This window comes from Peromyscus californicus, unplaced genomic scaffold, assembly GCF_007827085.1.
Source record: "Peromyscus californicus insignis strain IS unplaced genomic scaffold, ASM782708v3 Scaffold_12__1_contigs__length_115047231, whole genome shotgun sequence".
Taxonomy (NCBI): Eukaryota; Metazoa; Chordata; class Mammalia; order Rodentia; family Cricetidae; genus Peromyscus; species Peromyscus californicus.
Genome location: NW_026294413.1, coordinates 85,467,050 through 85,483,908, shown reverse-complemented (window position 1 = coordinate 85,483,908; position 16,859 = coordinate 85,467,050). Strand labels below are relative to the sequence as shown.

The window sequence follows — 16,859 nt, the reverse complement described above, 5'->3', positions numbered from 1 at the left end:
CCTTCCTAAATCATTTTCCAGAACAATTCACTTCACCATCACGTGTGCATGAAATTGAGTAGTTCCCACACTGGACTGGAGTGAGAATATGATGCTTCCTTTGTGTGGTCTGTCTGGATAGCAGCATGACATCAACACAGTCTCCATTGACATATCTCCCTCCACATATGAAGGGCTCAACACTCAGTCAGCTACCAAAAGTTTGTAGCAATAAACTTTCAGAGTAACTATGAGTGGAAACATATTCTCTCTCCATGTTGTTGTGGCCCTCACTGGGAACACTTGCTGGTAGATGTCAGTTTCTTCTGCATAACTCTTGGTGTTTATTTTTTGAATCTCAAGCATCTTCTTGATGGTTTCTTTATTCCATAACTAGTGAGTCAACAGACACATGGATCAGATTATGGATGGATGACCTTCAGGGCAGATGATATTTGCCTCACTGGTGATTTCACAACTAGTAGTACATGTCTTGTTTTGAGGAGGCCTTGATCATAGAGTGGAGAATGTCAGGGGTTCTAGTTGACTATGGATTCCTTCAGCCTCCTCAGTTCTCATAAAGGGTGCTGTGAGAGAAGAAAAGGCAATCAGATCCAACAACAGCCTTGCTGGGTTTCTGGTTAGACAAATTCAGGGCTTATTCACACATAGCAAACCAGAATCAAGGAAGAACTCCACCCCACAAATGCCATGTTGCTGGGGATGGGATGTCATGGTGGCTCACTTGCTTATGACACTTAGTGCTCCTGCTGCAGCAGCTCTGTCGGCAGGAGGCTCTCATCCTGAGCTGTGGATTGTTCCAGCTCATGTTGGAGATTTTCTGACCTAGAGGAGGAAGTCAGTAAGGGCAGAGTCCTGGTGGGGTCTGCCATGTCACCTGTCAGTCAGTGATATCACAAGAACTCAATTGTGCTGGACAATCAACATTGATTTTTCACAGCAGTCATTGTTTATACCCCTAAGGAATAAGTGTCACAGAATAGCTGGGCCTTGAATTATTTTCTGCCCTTAACAAGTATTAGATGTTGATCTGAGTACTGTATGTACTGTGCTTTATGAGAAAGAACAGGACTTTTTCTTACAGCCTAGGGACATCATTTAAACAAAAAGAGTAGCATATTAAAGTCATACATAACATCATATTGGGGACACACAGACTGTTCATGATGAGTTTCTCATCGACCTCCTCATTTTTTTTCCTTGTCCAATGTCTGTTTAATTCTTTCTAGGCAGGGTTACAATATGCATCTCTGGCTCACTTGATACATGTTCTAGGATGGCTACGAGAGTCCAGAGATTTCCTGCCTGTGCTCCCAAATAGCTTGGATTAAAGACATGCGCCATCACACACACCTGTCATTATTCCTGATTTTAATTGATATTATTTTATTTTTCTCTCCATATTGTACAATGCTGTCACAGGTTGATATAGAAAATCTAAAATTTCAAGCTGTGTTCCTTCTATTCTTTTTTTAGAGGGATTACATGAGCAAGCGTCTTAAAGATCTTGATGGGGAAATCTACAGAAACAACTGAACCAAGCTCAAAGGAACTCAGGAAATTTAGACTGTCAGCTGTGGAACCTGCATGGGACTGGACTAGACCCTCTACATATGGGAGACCCTTGTATAGCTAGGTCTGTTTGAGGGGCCCCTGGAAGTGCGATCAGGATCTATCCTGGTGCATGAGCCGTCTTTCTGGATCCCATTACCTAAGGTCAGACACCTTGCTCTCACTTGATAAAACAGGGAGCGGCTTGGTCCTGCCTCAACAGAATGTACCAGGCTTAGCTGTCCCACCATGGGAGAACTTACCTTGTTGGACGAGGGGATGAAGTGTGGCAGGAGAAGTTGTGTGGGGAGTGGGAGGAGGGAAGAAAGGGGGATCTGTGGTTAGTATGTAAAATGAATAAAAAATAATTTTGAAAAGATCATCTCATTTTTATACATAGACTTGATACAACTTTGCAAACTAGACAGCTGAATAAGGTCATGTGAAATGATCAGGCCTCCTGCTTAGAAGGCCCCTTACACCCAGGTAATATGCAAGATGGAGCCTGTCATGCTAGAGCAGCATTTCTTTTTTTTTTTTTTTTTGGTTTTTTCGAGACAGGGTTTCTCTGTGTAGTTTTGCGCCTTTCCTGGAACTCGCTTTGGAGACCAGGCTAGCCTCAAACTCACAGAGATCCGCCTGCCTCTGCCTCCCAAGTGCTGGGATTAAAGGCGTGCGCCACCACCGCCCACCTAGAGCAGCATTTCTTGAGTCAGGTGTCTGAGAATATTGTCACTGCATGGTCTCTGGCAATAAACAAAAACAGCTGTGTTATCCTTAGGCCTACAGCTGGGAATCTCCATCCTGGTACTCTAGAGGAGGCTGTTACACAACACTCTGTGAAGGTTCTGAACAATCCTCAGCAGAGACATCTGCCTTGGTTCATCCTGCCAATGACTAAACTTATTATATCCCCAGTACACTTTACATGGGAAATGCTCAATCAATGAAGACAGTCAGTGTTACATCAAATAGTGACAAGGGTGTGAATCTCAACCCTACAGGTGATATTCCTGAATAAATATGTAATTTGAGATATGGTGACACACACCCTTAAATCCCATCACTTGGGAGGCATAAGCAGGCAGAGCTCTGTGAGTTCAAGGAAAGCCTGCTGAGAACATACCAGAGAGATCAGAAGGGAGGAATGGGACACAAGTGTACAGACCAGGGAGTATCAAACATATTGTTTGCTGGACAGGAGTTCTTGTTGACGGGACCAGCATAATACTCTGAGTTCTGAGTTGGTCTACTCCTGCTTGGAGCAGGGAGTCTTGCTGATAAGCAAAAGCCCACAAAGGATCCAGAGCCCTGGCAAAGGGGACCCAGCTGGATCCATACTCCAACTTCAGCCTGGCTTCCTACCTCATCTGGGAGACAGTCAAATGATGCTGCAGTTTTTTTGTCAAGTGTATTTGCTGTGTGACCAGCTCCCTCTGCTTCAGCAAGCTCTGAAGTCTCTCCTCCATTCTTTGCTGCTCCTGTTCATTACAAGATTGTGTCCTTAGCGGATGGTTGAGTATAGTATAGTCAATACATTCTCACACAAGTGCAAACACACACACAGAGGATCCCAAGAGCTTGCTGGTCACTCAGTCTCACGAAATTTCAAGCTCATGGGCACATGAGAAAGCCTGCTTCAAGTTCATAAGACAGAGACTGACCAAGAGAGAAACCCTGTGGTCTCCTCTAGCTGTCATCCACATGAAATATGCACTGCACTCCCACATGCCTCTGTTACACACACACACACACACACACACACACACACACACACACACACACACACACACACACACCACGGAGAGACAGAGAGAGATAGAGAAAGGGGTGAGACAAAAACAACCAAGTGATAGAGGAGCAGTTATCTTTAGAATAAGCACACCAACTTTTAGGAAAAGTCCCAAAACTCAGCTTTCCATCCTTGGGAACTAAAACGGCCTAGGGAAGCATACTCTGCTTGGTCAGTCTGTGTGGAGGTGGTTAGAGAATTTTTACTCTTGAACTCAATTCTGTGTGTAGCAATCCTCCCATCATAATGACATGTAGCTGTGTGATGAGTGATTGACCTGTTTCTCCCCATTGACTACAGGTTCAAGAAGAATATCAGGGATTGCATGCCAATGACCTAGATTCTCAGAGAAGACTCACTTCCCAGAAATACTAATGCACAGACACACAATGAACAATTTTATGTCATGAAGTGGGTGGATGGATGGGTGTATGGATGAGGAAAGTGATGAGATAGAGCACAGGTGTCTGGATGGGTAAACTGGGTAAGTTTACATAAGTAAATGGTGCTGGACCTAACTGTGACCCAGCTGCCTGTCCCTACCTGCTGTTGCTGGTTCTGGAGGTCACTGGTCTCTTCTTGGTCCTTACAGAGCACTTTCAATTCACCCAAGTGGTGCTTCAGCAGGACCCATTCCTCCAGTAATTTCTCCTTCTCTAGCCTCAGCATGTCCAACTTCTTCATCTGCTGACTCTGCTCCATCAGGAGCCGGCTCTCCAGATCACTGGAAACATACTCCAAATAGTAAGACTTTGCCAGCTGCCTCTGGTCACCCAAGACTCCATGCCTGAACAACCCAACCCTATCCCAGGTTCACAGGAAGATGTAAGCAAGAACCTTCAACAGTAATGACAGTGGCACTCAAGGCCAAAAGCAGAGAACAGTTATTTCCTGCAAGAATAAAACTATTTCTGAAACCCCCCCCCAAATAACAGAAATTCATGCACTTCCATAAACAAGAGGAGTACCCCACCTGTCCTAATCAGTCCACTGTCATGAGGAAACACCAGCAGGTAATGTGCAAGTACACTTGGGGAAGTAGGAGACCCAAAGGGTGCATAGATCCCATAGCAGTCAGCCCCTGCCTGAAAGGTGATAGAATGCTCTCATTGAGATGCCAATTGCTCTTCGACCTAACCAGAGGTTCTCAGAATGTGGGGTGTGAACCCTTTGCGATCTAAGGAACCTTTCACAAGGGACACATATTAGATGTCCTGTGTAGACATTTACATTAAAATTCATAACAGTAGCACAATAAAGTTAAGATATCACTACAATATAATTTTATGGTTTGGGGTCATCAAAACAATGAAGGAATGTATTGAAGTGTCACAGCATTAGGAAGGTTGATAACCACTGATCTGGAGTCTACTGAGTATGACAATATGGTGCTAGAGGAGCTAACAGTCTCTTTAACCCTCAGCAAAACAGAGTAAAGAAGCCTAAGTCCAAAAGCTGCTTGCTAATGCTCTTGGTCAAGAAGAAGAAAAACTAGAAGCAGATCTGCAGACCCTGCAGTCCAGAAACAAAGAAAATCAGAGTTGGCCATTGTACAACAGTTGGGGTCTCTGCCAAGACAAGCACTTACCAAAGGAAGACTTTCTCCTTGGTCAGCTCACTGAACTTCTGTGAGGCCTCCATATTCTCATTCTCGAAATTCTGCAGGTCTGACATGACCCGCTGATGTTGTATCTTGAGACGTTCATAGAAAGGATTTGGCCTGTGGTAAGGCCTGGACCCAGAAGCAAAGAATTCCATGAATACAGGCCTCAAGGATCACATAAATTCATTATGTGTTCTATATTATTGGATTTAATGAGATGCCACAGCCTGGCTCCTATGTACTGGGACCTCTGGCTGCTTAATACACTTGCTCTTCTGGTCCCAGGCCAGTAGAGGCAGGGTGTTAAGAGGGATGCAGCTGGGACTGAATGAGCTCCCTCAGGAGTCTTGCACAGGTAGCTTGCTATGGAATTCCCAAGAGTCTATCACAGGTCTGGGCCCACTAGAAACTGTGATGTTTCTGCTGTCTTCAAATACGAGATTCTCATTCCAGGGTGCTTATATTGATATGGAGGCTAAAATCACATCATGAACATTTCTGAGGACGGGACTCAATATTATGACAGCTTCATAAATTCCCCCAGGGCATTCCTAGTTGGCACCAAGGTGAACACACTGGCAAAGGGCTATGCTGCTCAAAATGGGGCTCCCAGTACACCAAGGAGACAACACCTAGATACTGAGAGAAGCAACACTTCATGCTCAACCATAGACCCTTGATTGCAGGGTGAAGAGGGACACATATGCACAAACACACAAACACATAGATACAGAAAGATGGAGGAGAGGGAGAGAGGGGGAGACAGAAAGAGAGAGGGAGTCAGAGAGAGAAACTGAGAGAGGGAAAGGTGATAGAATGCTCTCATTGAGATGCCAAATTAATACATGCAATTGTGTCATCTCAGAAAGGACCAAGAGCAGCAGACATCTGTAACAGGCCTTGCTGCCACACATTAAGATGTGTAACCAGGCCTCTCCAGCTGCTACTGAAAGGACCTAGCAGATGCCATAACAGGCTGCTCAGTCTTCTCTCAGAGATCAGACCTCAATTTCAGTTTCCTGAGACTTGAACAAGCAGTCTCTGGAAGGGCCATGAACAAAAGACATAGTCCTTGCAGTAGCTCCCTTTCTGCACGTATTCTGACTGCTCAACGTTCAGCCAGTTGTTTAATGTCTGGGATCCCTCACCAACTTAGAGCTATGTGCATGGGTCAGTGTGAACGTGTGAGGCCAGCCAGCCTCCGTGGCAGCTCAAGGACAGAGCCTGAGCCACTGAGTCAGGTCCCACAGTCAGTACATGCAAGGCCAGCCATCCCCCATGTCAGCTCAAGGACAAAGCCTGGGACTTGTCCAAGCTGCCTCCAAATCATAACTGTCACCCCTAACCAGTAAATTCAAAGGTTGCACACCCTCACCCAATCATATGACACCAAGGCTTGTACCACCTTGCTTGTGGTTTTTCTCTTTAAAAACCCCTCACCCTGAGATCTCAGGTCTGTCCTCCTTCACCTGGCTAGCCAGTGCGTTGGACACAGACTAAGCCTGGGTTTCTTTGTTATCAATAAACCCCTGTGTGTTTTGCATCGGTTATCAGCTCTGTGGTGATCTTGATGAGGGGGGTGTCGTGACGCAGCCACAACACTACTAGAAGCATCCAGCACACAATGTCTTGTCAGGCAAGTAAAAAATATCACAGCATTCTCACACTAGCTACCACTTGACAGGATCTCTCCAAATGCATGCTGGGAACTCACACACTACTGCCTCAATCCCTGAGTTATGTGACTCAGGCCACAGGCTCTGGTTTTCATTTGGAGGAAGCAGAACAGTCTATGTCCCCATCTCACTCCTGCCCATGTGTCAGGTTTTGCTTCAGGGAAGCATTTAGAGAAATGGTGTTGGGCAAAGGGACACCGTGAAGGTGCACCCAGCCTCCCAGAAGCCCATTTCTTAGACAAAATAAACTAAGGGTGATATTGTGGAACCAAGACAGTCACCATGGAGTTTGAAATAGTAAATACCTGTTGTCCAAGGATCCTTCGGTTACTAAGATGAGGCGATCTCTCAGATCATTGCGTTGGGCGGTCATCTCCCGGAGCTGAGTGGTCAGGCTCTCCACCTTCTGCTTCACTTGTCTCTTTGTGAGGCTGGGTGGAGTGGGTGGTGGCTCCTTGGAGGCCCCTGTGGGTAGATGAATGAACACAAGTGAACGTGCCTTGTGACAAGACATGAACAGGTCACCCTGAGACCTAAGAAGGTGTTTGAGAAAGGATGTAAGCAAGCAATTCAGTGACACCCCAAAGAATTTTGCCCTGGATTGAGATGCCCCTGCCAGGGGTCTCAGGTCTCCCATCTCTCTGACAGGAGATAGGTGTCTCAGCCAGCTGACTTCCTCTGCTCCTTTAGCACATGCTTCCGGTAACTAAGGAGAGAGCTTCCTCAGGCTTATTAACAGCCCTGGACTCTGCATTCAACTTGGCTGCAGGGTTCACTAGACTTGGCTTTAAAGCCAAGATAAAATTGACACAGTCCACAAGCACTCAGGTCATTAAAGATGCATAACTATCCTGACAGGTCACTCTAGGCACATGGCAAAAATGGAGAAGCCACACAGGGCAGAACATGGTCACCATCCTCAATAAGACTCCACAGTGATAACAGTGGATACACAGGGCTGGTGGGCAGTAAATAAATGAAGCCACTGAGGTTGAAGTACATTGATGACCTGCCTTTTGCTGGGCACACCACCTCCTACCCTAATACTGGCTCTTTTGTCCCCTTTCAACCCCTGCCCTCCTGTAGGACAGAAAGGCAAGAGCTCCCAGCACAACAGCTTTGGCCTTACTTGCTCCTGACTTCTGGGACAGACAAATTACTCTTCTGGAATCTTTGAATTTCAGGAGCCATGACAAGCAGGGAAGTCCTGTTGGTTCCCAGAGACTCCTACCTCCTGTGTCCCATCACTGGAAGATTCTGCTCAAGCCCAAGTCCTGCAGGAAGATCCCAATTTCCTGCCCAGAACTTACTGTACCATCTTCTGGACCATTTCTTTCTTGATCTTTTACATGGAGGCTGAAGGCCAGCTTGTGTCTGCCTCTCTCTAGTCTCTCTTCCCTCTCCATTCTCTCTACCCAATAGGCTCCTGAGTCGTGCCAACATGTTCATGGCTGAACTGTAAGGGCACTGAACCAACTGTCCAAAGGCAGTTGGTGTTGCTACAACACAGGTGACATCAGATAACATTCTAAAGTCTCCAGGATACAATAGAATGTCCAGGCATGAGACAGCCCTGATGTCATGGGGAACTGACATTGCCTCCCTGCTAACCAGATCTCCTCATAACTCTTCAGAAGTCAGGTTTCCCATTCTAGGAATCTCTCCTGGGACTCAAGAGAAATGCTTCAGTACCCTTTTGTTCCATAGCCAGAGATTGCTCTCTGATTTTTTGGAAATGCCTCAGTATTTCCATGTGGGAAAGAAAGTGAGTATTCATCTCCTACTGAAAGTATATGTCCAGAAGGTGACAGTATTATAGACATTTATGTGAGGTATGATTCTCCACAAGTACCTGCATCTCCTTATTATCAAGAAATGATAGACTTAATGATAATGGAAAGGACACTTTTTAAACAACTTCCTGGTATGGAGCCTACAGAAATTACTGCCAGTAGATAATATGCAGCTTATTTGGTTTAAATTGATAACGGGCGGTGGTGGCACACGCCTTTAATCCCAGCACTCGGGAGGCAGAGGCTGGTGGATCTCTGTGAGTTCGAGGCCAGCCTGGGCTACCAAGTGAGTTCCAGGAAAGACATAAAGCTACACAGGGAAACCCTGTCTTGAAAACAAACAAACAAACAAACAAACAAACAAACAAATAAATTGATGACCACTGGCAGATTGCATTATCATGTTACACAGGATCTATAGATAATCCCTACCCAGTACATCAACTTTTAAGAGTTTTTGAAAATTGTAGAGTTTGCTCTTAGTGATTTTACAGATTGTTCTTCAAAAGACCAGGAGCATATATTTTATACACAAATTCTTCACACTCCTCAAAATGGATAGTACCTTCCCCTGACTGTACAGCTCAACAGTCAAACCTTACTGTATTCCATCAGTTTTTATTAGACATTGCTCAGTCATAAGTTATTTTTAACTCACTTCATGTATATATTTGCACATAAAGGATAGAGTTATACTAAAAATGGAAACTGGCTTAACCTGATAGAAATGAATTGTTACAAAAGTGTTATAAATTTTAAAAAAGTGTAATGAAGAGATGAAAATCTCTAAGCTCTATCTACTTTGTACTCTAACACATTTTATCTCTTAATTTCTTTGCCCCCTACCTCAAAAAAATAGTATCTTAAGACATAAAGTTTCTTTAACTTTGGATTTATAAATTCCTGGGGCATGGTTAAAATTTGTAAAATGTATAACAAAAAATGAGCTGAAAACTTGTAACAAAAGGTTATCACTTTAAAAATCTATACATAGGCAGCATGTATAAAAGTTATTATTCCTACTGTCCCCTTTGGTTATTATTATATCTCCTTTATAGACTAAATAGGCAATCACAGTTCCTCAAAATATTTTGGAGAAAGATGGAATTTAATATCATGAGATATCCCTAAGGAAATATAAATCTACTCAGGATAGAAGAACCTGACTCAAAAGATGCATGTCTAACCACTTACGTTTTTGCTAACTGTTGAACACCAGGATTCTGGAAAATTTAAAAAAGAATCAAATATGTGATTGATAAATTTGGTATATTTGATAAGTAAGGCTCTTAAATACCTAAGGTCTATTTAGTCTAGCAGAAATGCATTTGAAGATAATACGTCTAGCCTCTTTGTCTTTCCCAACTTTTTAAGCTTTAGCTCTTTACATAAACTGAGTCATACAAGAAACTGTGATATTCTATAATGGTACACCCTGAAAGAGTAAAAAATAAAGGAAAGTTCAATTCTATGAACTGTTTTTATTTAAGTTTTATATTTGAGGCTAAAGGACCTTAAGTTAAATCTTCAATCCAAATTTTTAAAACTCAAACTCAGCAGGGATAAAAATTGTAAAATCCTAATCATAGAAAAAGCTTCCAACTCCTTGTAAACTGTTAAACACAGTTAGGTCATACACGTTAATGATAATCACCTCGTAAATAATGAAATTCTTTAAAGTGTTCTAAAACTATGCTTGTAGTCATACTAATTACAAATATATTTCATTTTACAGGGAAAAGCTTCAGTTAGAATGCTGTTCATATTTTCAAGGTTAGGCCAAAAGCAATGATTAAAATTGAATGACGTTTGTTTACACAGACCGTTTACCTTGCTGACAGACTTTAGGTGAAAGAAATAAACCCTCATAATGTGTTTCAGTGGAACTTCTCACTATTCCTTTATTTCAGGGAACTTGCTATGCAATCAGGTAAATAAAAAAGTAATAAATTCAATTCTATTGAAACATGGCAGTAATAGTGAACTGCTCGATCATTTGTCACAGAGAACATAGAACAAAGAGCTTGCTCAGGAGAAAAGCTAGAAGCAGCCTTGACTCAGGTTGCTGGCAGGAGGCTTAACCAAAGGCTTGGTGCCATGAGTTGTCTGTTACTGTTACTATAGGAGCTTTCCCTGCTTATGCCTGGTCCAGTAATGCACGCATCCAACGTGCACAGTGCTAGCGAAAGAAATTTGGTCTTCTCTTTAACATAAACAATGGAGACATTTTCATTGTATGTCTTTCAGAAATTGAAAGCCAGGACACCACTCATATTTCTTGTATTTGTGATTACTAAAACTAAATTCTTTTAAATTTATATTGTTGTATATCATAAGAAGTTAAAACAATGTAAACAGGCTTAGCTAGGTTTAAAAGTAAGAGTGAATTTTAAAAAAAGGGTTTTAAAAATATTTCTACTAGATAATATAAATATAGTGGCCAACAATAATAAAATAATTTCATGTTGCTCTCATTCCCTTGGAGGCCAAAATGGGTTAAACAAAAATTCAATCAGTAGAAGTTAGAGTGTTTGGTAGTTTTCATCTAAAATTATTCTTTCTCGGCCATCAAGTATCTAGATGTGTGTGCTCAGAGTAGGCTCACTACAGGCATGCATGAAGCCTCTCTCTAGCTAATCAGTTGCAGAGCACAACCTGTGTTTAGCACGGGGCACTTCCACAAAAATACAATAGTGTCTTATCTAAAACTTAACCTTGTCAAATAGCTCTTTATGGGTGTCCATTCTAGGACTCCCATTACAACTTAAAACTGGAAATGGTCTTGCTTATACTAGCCAACACCTTCAAGAAGTTTATACTTTATGGGATATTAATAATGTTACCAAAATCCCTTACTATCCACAAGATCCAGCTATTGTAAAACACCATCAAATAATTAAATGGCAAGTTTCAAAAATAAAAGAGCAATATTTAGGAACCTAGGTAAATCTACACACAATTCTACATTTAGCCAAGTTAACCATTAATTTTTCCAATTTAAAGGATAATCCTTTTCTGCTTCCCTTAAAGCATTTTGCCTTAAAGTAGACACAGCCTAAAGAATATGTTAAGTCAAAAAGATATAAAAACTTATCAAATCTAACCTTGAGGCTATGATATGTTTACATTTTTCCAGGAAATTCATGAAGTCCTAGATGGCTTTTGATCTGACCAGGATAGCATCCCTGAGAACACCTAATAATGAAACAACTGAATGTAGACAACAAACCCATGAATGTGAGATGGAGAGTAAACCTATCTTTAACTTGGAGCATGAGACATCACGATGTTTCCTGATCACTGAGGTTTTGGGGTGAAAACAAGGTCACTTATATTACTGAATCAAGAATGATGCTGTTTTATTTCCTGGCTGTATTACATGTTAACTGTAACCTTCTCAATGCATAATCTACTTTTTGATAAGAAGGATAAAAGGCACAACTATAATTGGAGGCAGTATGATGTTGTTTTGCCATGCTAAGGATCATTTGTGAGCTTTTATACCTAATCCCAAGAATGGTTACTGGAATATAAAGAGAGGTCTCAAATATGGCCTCTATGATTAGTAAAGTTACTACTATTACAGTAAAATTTTAGCAGATACTAATCAAGAGATGGATGAAATGATCAATACCCAAGCAAGGGTATTGGTAGAGTGAGTGCACTACTTTATTAAATCTGACTACTACTCACAGTCATGAACACTATACTAGACCTTACTTTGGAAGGCCTATATTAAAGGATTTTGCAGAGCTCTCACTGAGGCTAATTCATTTCAGGAGACACCAGGTAAACATTCCATCATTGAGAAGACTTTAAGAAAACTTTTCCTGATAGAAGGAGCCCTACCTCTTCCTGTCTGGACCTGAGAAAACAGTAGCTGGCATTCTGCTCAGCAGGGACCTGACTCCTTGGACATTTTACCTTGCTCTGCCCCTCTGGAGTAATAACCCTGCTCCTCTGACCAGCAATATTATCTTTGTCTACACAGGGGACAAGATCACCTCAATACTGGATTTGGGAAGGATTTGATCAGTCTGGAGGAGGCAGGAAGATCCTGAACACCCTGGATATCTACCTTTTCTGGTCTACAACCAGGAACAGTGATTTTTTTCATTGATGTCTTTCTTCCACAAGACTTAGAAAACAGCTCAAATGATTTTTACCTGTGAAACACTGTGGCATAGCTTTAGTTCTTCTAGTATCAGGTCTCTTGAATAGCTGGGTGAATCACTAGGGACCTACAGAAATCAGCTACAAAGCAAGCAAGAGAAATAGAAAGCAGAGTTATTTGGGTTTGTAGGAAGGACACCAAATGGCTGAAATGTCTACTGAGGTTGTTCAATGTTGCTAGCTCATTTAAAATGTTCTCTTTCATGTTACCTATAGCCACGAAGCCTAAAAATGATGCTGGGGCAGTGCGAGTGTTAATATTTAATTATTCTGATGCTTACTCAAACTAGCGTCACCTGGGAAGAGAGAGCCTCAATGAGGAATTCTTTAGATTAAGTTGGCTTTGAGCACATCTGTTGGAGATTTATAGATTGTTAATCAGATGAAGATCTCACCCTAAAGTATGCAGAACCACTTCATTGCTGGGACCTGAACTGTGTAACAGTGAAGAAGCTGGAGCATATGCAGAGGCAAGCAGGCAGCATGGCTGCATTTCTATCTCTCTGCTCTTGACTGTGGATGTGATGTGACTGAGTTCCTGCCTTGACTTCCCCAAAATGGACTATTACCTGGACCTGTGTGCTAAAATCAATTCTTGCCCCACTGTGCTTGGGAAATTAATGTAAAGAAGATGCTAAGAAACCACTCTGTGACACAGGGGTTTGCACAAGTCAGTGAGATGCGAAAGTAATTCATGACATGCTCAACAGCAGCATATCTGTCCCAGAGCAGGAGATCCTGTTTTTTCCTGAACCCAACATGTGTTACCCTATCACAGATTTAAAAAGACACAGAGACACCCATTGACTCAAACACCATCACCTTGTCAACCAATGGCTCTGGGTAGTGTCTTGCCCTCTCGAGTGCTGTTCTAAATTCTTCTCATCTATAAAATAAAGCAACATTAACTTCAATGTAATATACTGTTCTATGGGTTTCCTGACTATTAAAATTTGGGGATGTTGAGAAATGGATCTGAAATCACAATCCTAGAGATGAATCTCAATCTTATGCTATTTCCTTCTTTGGAGGTCAGGATAAGCTCCTTAAAGGTCAGACCAGAGAAGGACCTTAACTACCAGGTATTGGGGAATGTTAGATATGAGTGGTAATGTCCACTAGTTACCTTTGGCCAGAGATTAACCCTAGGGCTGATGCACTCATATCCCTTTGAAGACCTCTGGTTGCCCTCTAATTCTGTGCTTCTTCAGCAAGATTTCTGGAAACAGATCTTTGACAAACTTCCTTCTTCAGAAATAAATAGAACTAATTGTAAGGGAAAAGTCATTTTGATTTTGTCCTTCTCCTTCTAGAACATGTGACAGCCCCTTCTGAGCAACTACAAAGGGCTATAGAGGAAGACTAAGGTCTCGGCCCAGGAACTGCAATAACCACAGCTACTGGGACAGAGTGCAGGTCTGAGGAACAGAGTGCAAAAGCCAGAAGTCCAAGGAGGAGACAGCAGAGACACTCCTGAAATGCTCTGTTATGTGGTTGCCATTTTAGCCTCTCTGTATGTGAATGTCTTCCACCTAGAGAAAGGAGGGTGGAGATGGAGGTAGGTGCTGCAACCAGGAATAGCTTGTAAAATAACGTCCTTCATCATGGGGACTTTTAATGGCCACAGAAACAGGTCTTTTTAAAATATGGACCACAAATTGCTAAAGGATTTTGTTTTGTTTTGTTTTAGTTTTTTGCTTTTTGTTCTTTTTTTTCCAGCTCTTTTCATCCTCTTTCCTTACCAGCTTATGGTTATTGGTTTTATTATGTGGATTAATTCATAATTAACAAAGGCAGGACCCACAGAAGGCTCACTCGAATGTTCTTTCAAGGATTGCATGTGTGAAATTAAATTAAACTAAATTAAAAAACACACAATAATTCAAAGTCTTGGTATTAAATCCTTCTTGAGCATTTTAACCACAGCAGCCATAGTTTTCTATTATGTTAGAATATAAACAATAGATAGAGCACATGCAAATCACAGTATTTAAACGTGATAAGGTAAAGTTCCTGCAAGGATACACACCATGAGTTCAAGCTCTCCCCCTTCCTCTGTTCTATGCCTTCCACTCTAAGCTCAGTCAGGACAAGCCTGTCATCAGGAACAAACTCCTAGAAGAATCCCTTACTGAATATACACGTATGAATCAGTCACTTCCACATCAAGAACACAGGGTTCCAAAGGACAGCATTCACAGGAATCAGTTAGCAGCTCTCCTCCAGTGGGAACTCAGCCCTCAGGGAGGGAACTGAGCCTCACCAAACATTATAGGATTTTCACATCCTAGCATGTAACTTCCTGAACTTCTGGGCCATTACTTCATAATGAGTTCTGCTGGGAGTTGTTCCTGATGATAGGCTTCTGGGGAAGAAGCAGAAGGAGGGTTGAGACAGGGATCTGTAGTTGGTATGTTAAATGAATTAAAAAAAAATATTTAAAAAAAAAACTTTGAAAAAAAGAAAAGAAAAGCCAGACAAAAAAAGATTCAAGAACAGGAAGATGCTGGAGTGTTCAGTATCACTTGCCTGCAGGGATAGGGACAGAAAAATCCAAGTTCAAGTCAGAGATGAAACAGGAGCCAGATCTATCTGTGTCAGGAGACACTGGCAAGTACTGTGAGTGGAACTGGAGGCAAGTGGGTTCTTGGTGAGGAACAGCAGTCTGACTTCTGTGTGGATGAATTCCTCTAACCACAGGCCAAGGCAATGGGCTTCCCTCACATTTGCCAGCTGTGATGATTGGATTTGTATAACACTGCTTTCCATGTAAGTGGAAATGGGATCCAACTATGTAAATGATTGTGATACTGAGAAATGCCTGCCTATGGCCTTGAGTATAACCCATCACAATAAAATATGTTCATCATGAATGTTAGCCCAAAAGAGAATTTGTTTTGTAAGTCAAACATGATTATCTATTTTCAACACATGTCACAGTCTTACTTATTCTTTTCTCCTGTCTCCTTAATAACAGAATCCTAGCTGTTAGTATGCCCACTGTGTCTTTGTAGAGTGGGTTCATTTACCTTGTGATACAGCAGCAGTAACAACAGCTGTAAACGCATGCAGCAGAAGCAGCTGCAGCAGAGGCTGGAGCCTCTGGAGAGGAAGCAGAAGCAAGAGAAGCAGAAACAGCAGAAGCAGGAGCAACAGCAACAGATGTGGAAGTGGAAGCAGAGGCAGAAGCAACAGTTCAAGCGTTTCTGTGATCAGAGTTATCCAGTGTGACCTCTGGTTCCTGGAGTCGGTACTTATTCTCTTCTTGAGCCTTTAAGGACAATTTGAGATGTGTTATTTTTATAAAAAGGAAATGTTACATTTTCATTCATTTTATCACTTGTCAATGCCATGGTCTTGATTTTAGTCCACAAATATCAGTGTATTCATTTCAATTTTATCATTAGAGACCACTGACATTTTTTAACCTCTACTTCATTTCTACTTGAGTAAGATACCCATGGTTTCTTACATCTCAAAAGCAGATATGACCACCTGGCTTTTAAAAATATGCACTTTGTTACCTAACACAGTCACAGCTCACAGGTCTGTAGAGGTGCCCCAACTCCTCAACTTCCCACAATGGTTCCGGCCGCAGCTTCTCTGCTGTCTGCATGATATGGCAGCCTGGACAAGAGGGCAGGAGGTGATCTGTGGAAGGTGTAGAACACCTCGGGTCTTATACATGGAAGCCGAGTGAGCCTGCACAGCTGGTGGAACCCCCTAGGAACTGGCATTTCGGGCCTTACTTGCATGTGCTGCTCTTCTTGAATGCTTGGCACAGCCTGGTCTTGTAGTGCATGGAGGTGATCTGGGAGCCATTGCTCAGCTGCTGCTGCTGCTGCTGCAGGTGAAGGGGAGGGAGTGCTGGATGTGATCCGTGTCCTTGCTGAACAAGCAATTGAGGGATTTGCTCTCCTTGTTGACCAGTGCCATGCCAATGCCCCCTGAAGCCTCCTTGAGCTGGCAGCAGGGGTCCTGGGCACTTGTACCTGCTGTGTCTCTGCTGCCCCATTCGGGGTGATTGGGAACATGGGTGAGCAGCTATCTCAACTTGGAGTTGGGTGGGTGAGCACATGTAAGTTGCTGGACATGGCTCAGCAGTTAAGAGCACTAGCTGTTCTTCCAGAGGACCTCTGTGTGAATACCAGACTCCAAATAACAGCTCACAAATACCTGTAAATCTAGGTGCAGGGAGTCTGTCACTCTCTTATGACCTCTGTGGATACCAAAGGCACATGGTACACAGACATACAAGAAGGCAAGAACCT

At 42.5% G+C, this 16,859-nt stretch overlaps 1 long non-coding RNA gene across 1 annotated transcript; it reads right to left on the bottom strand.

The window, feature by feature from the left end:
• Window positions 1-347: 347 nt before the first annotated feature.
• On the bottom strand, window positions 348-3,001 carry LOC128108026 (uncharacterized). The gene is made up of 3 exons (XR_008217278.1): window positions 2,917-3,001; window positions 725-825; window positions 348-566 (listed from the first exon to the last, which is right to left on the bottom strand). It is a non-coding gene; the product is annotated as an uncharacterized LOC128108026 (long non-coding RNA).
• Window positions 3,002-16,859: the final 13,858 nt, after the last annotated feature.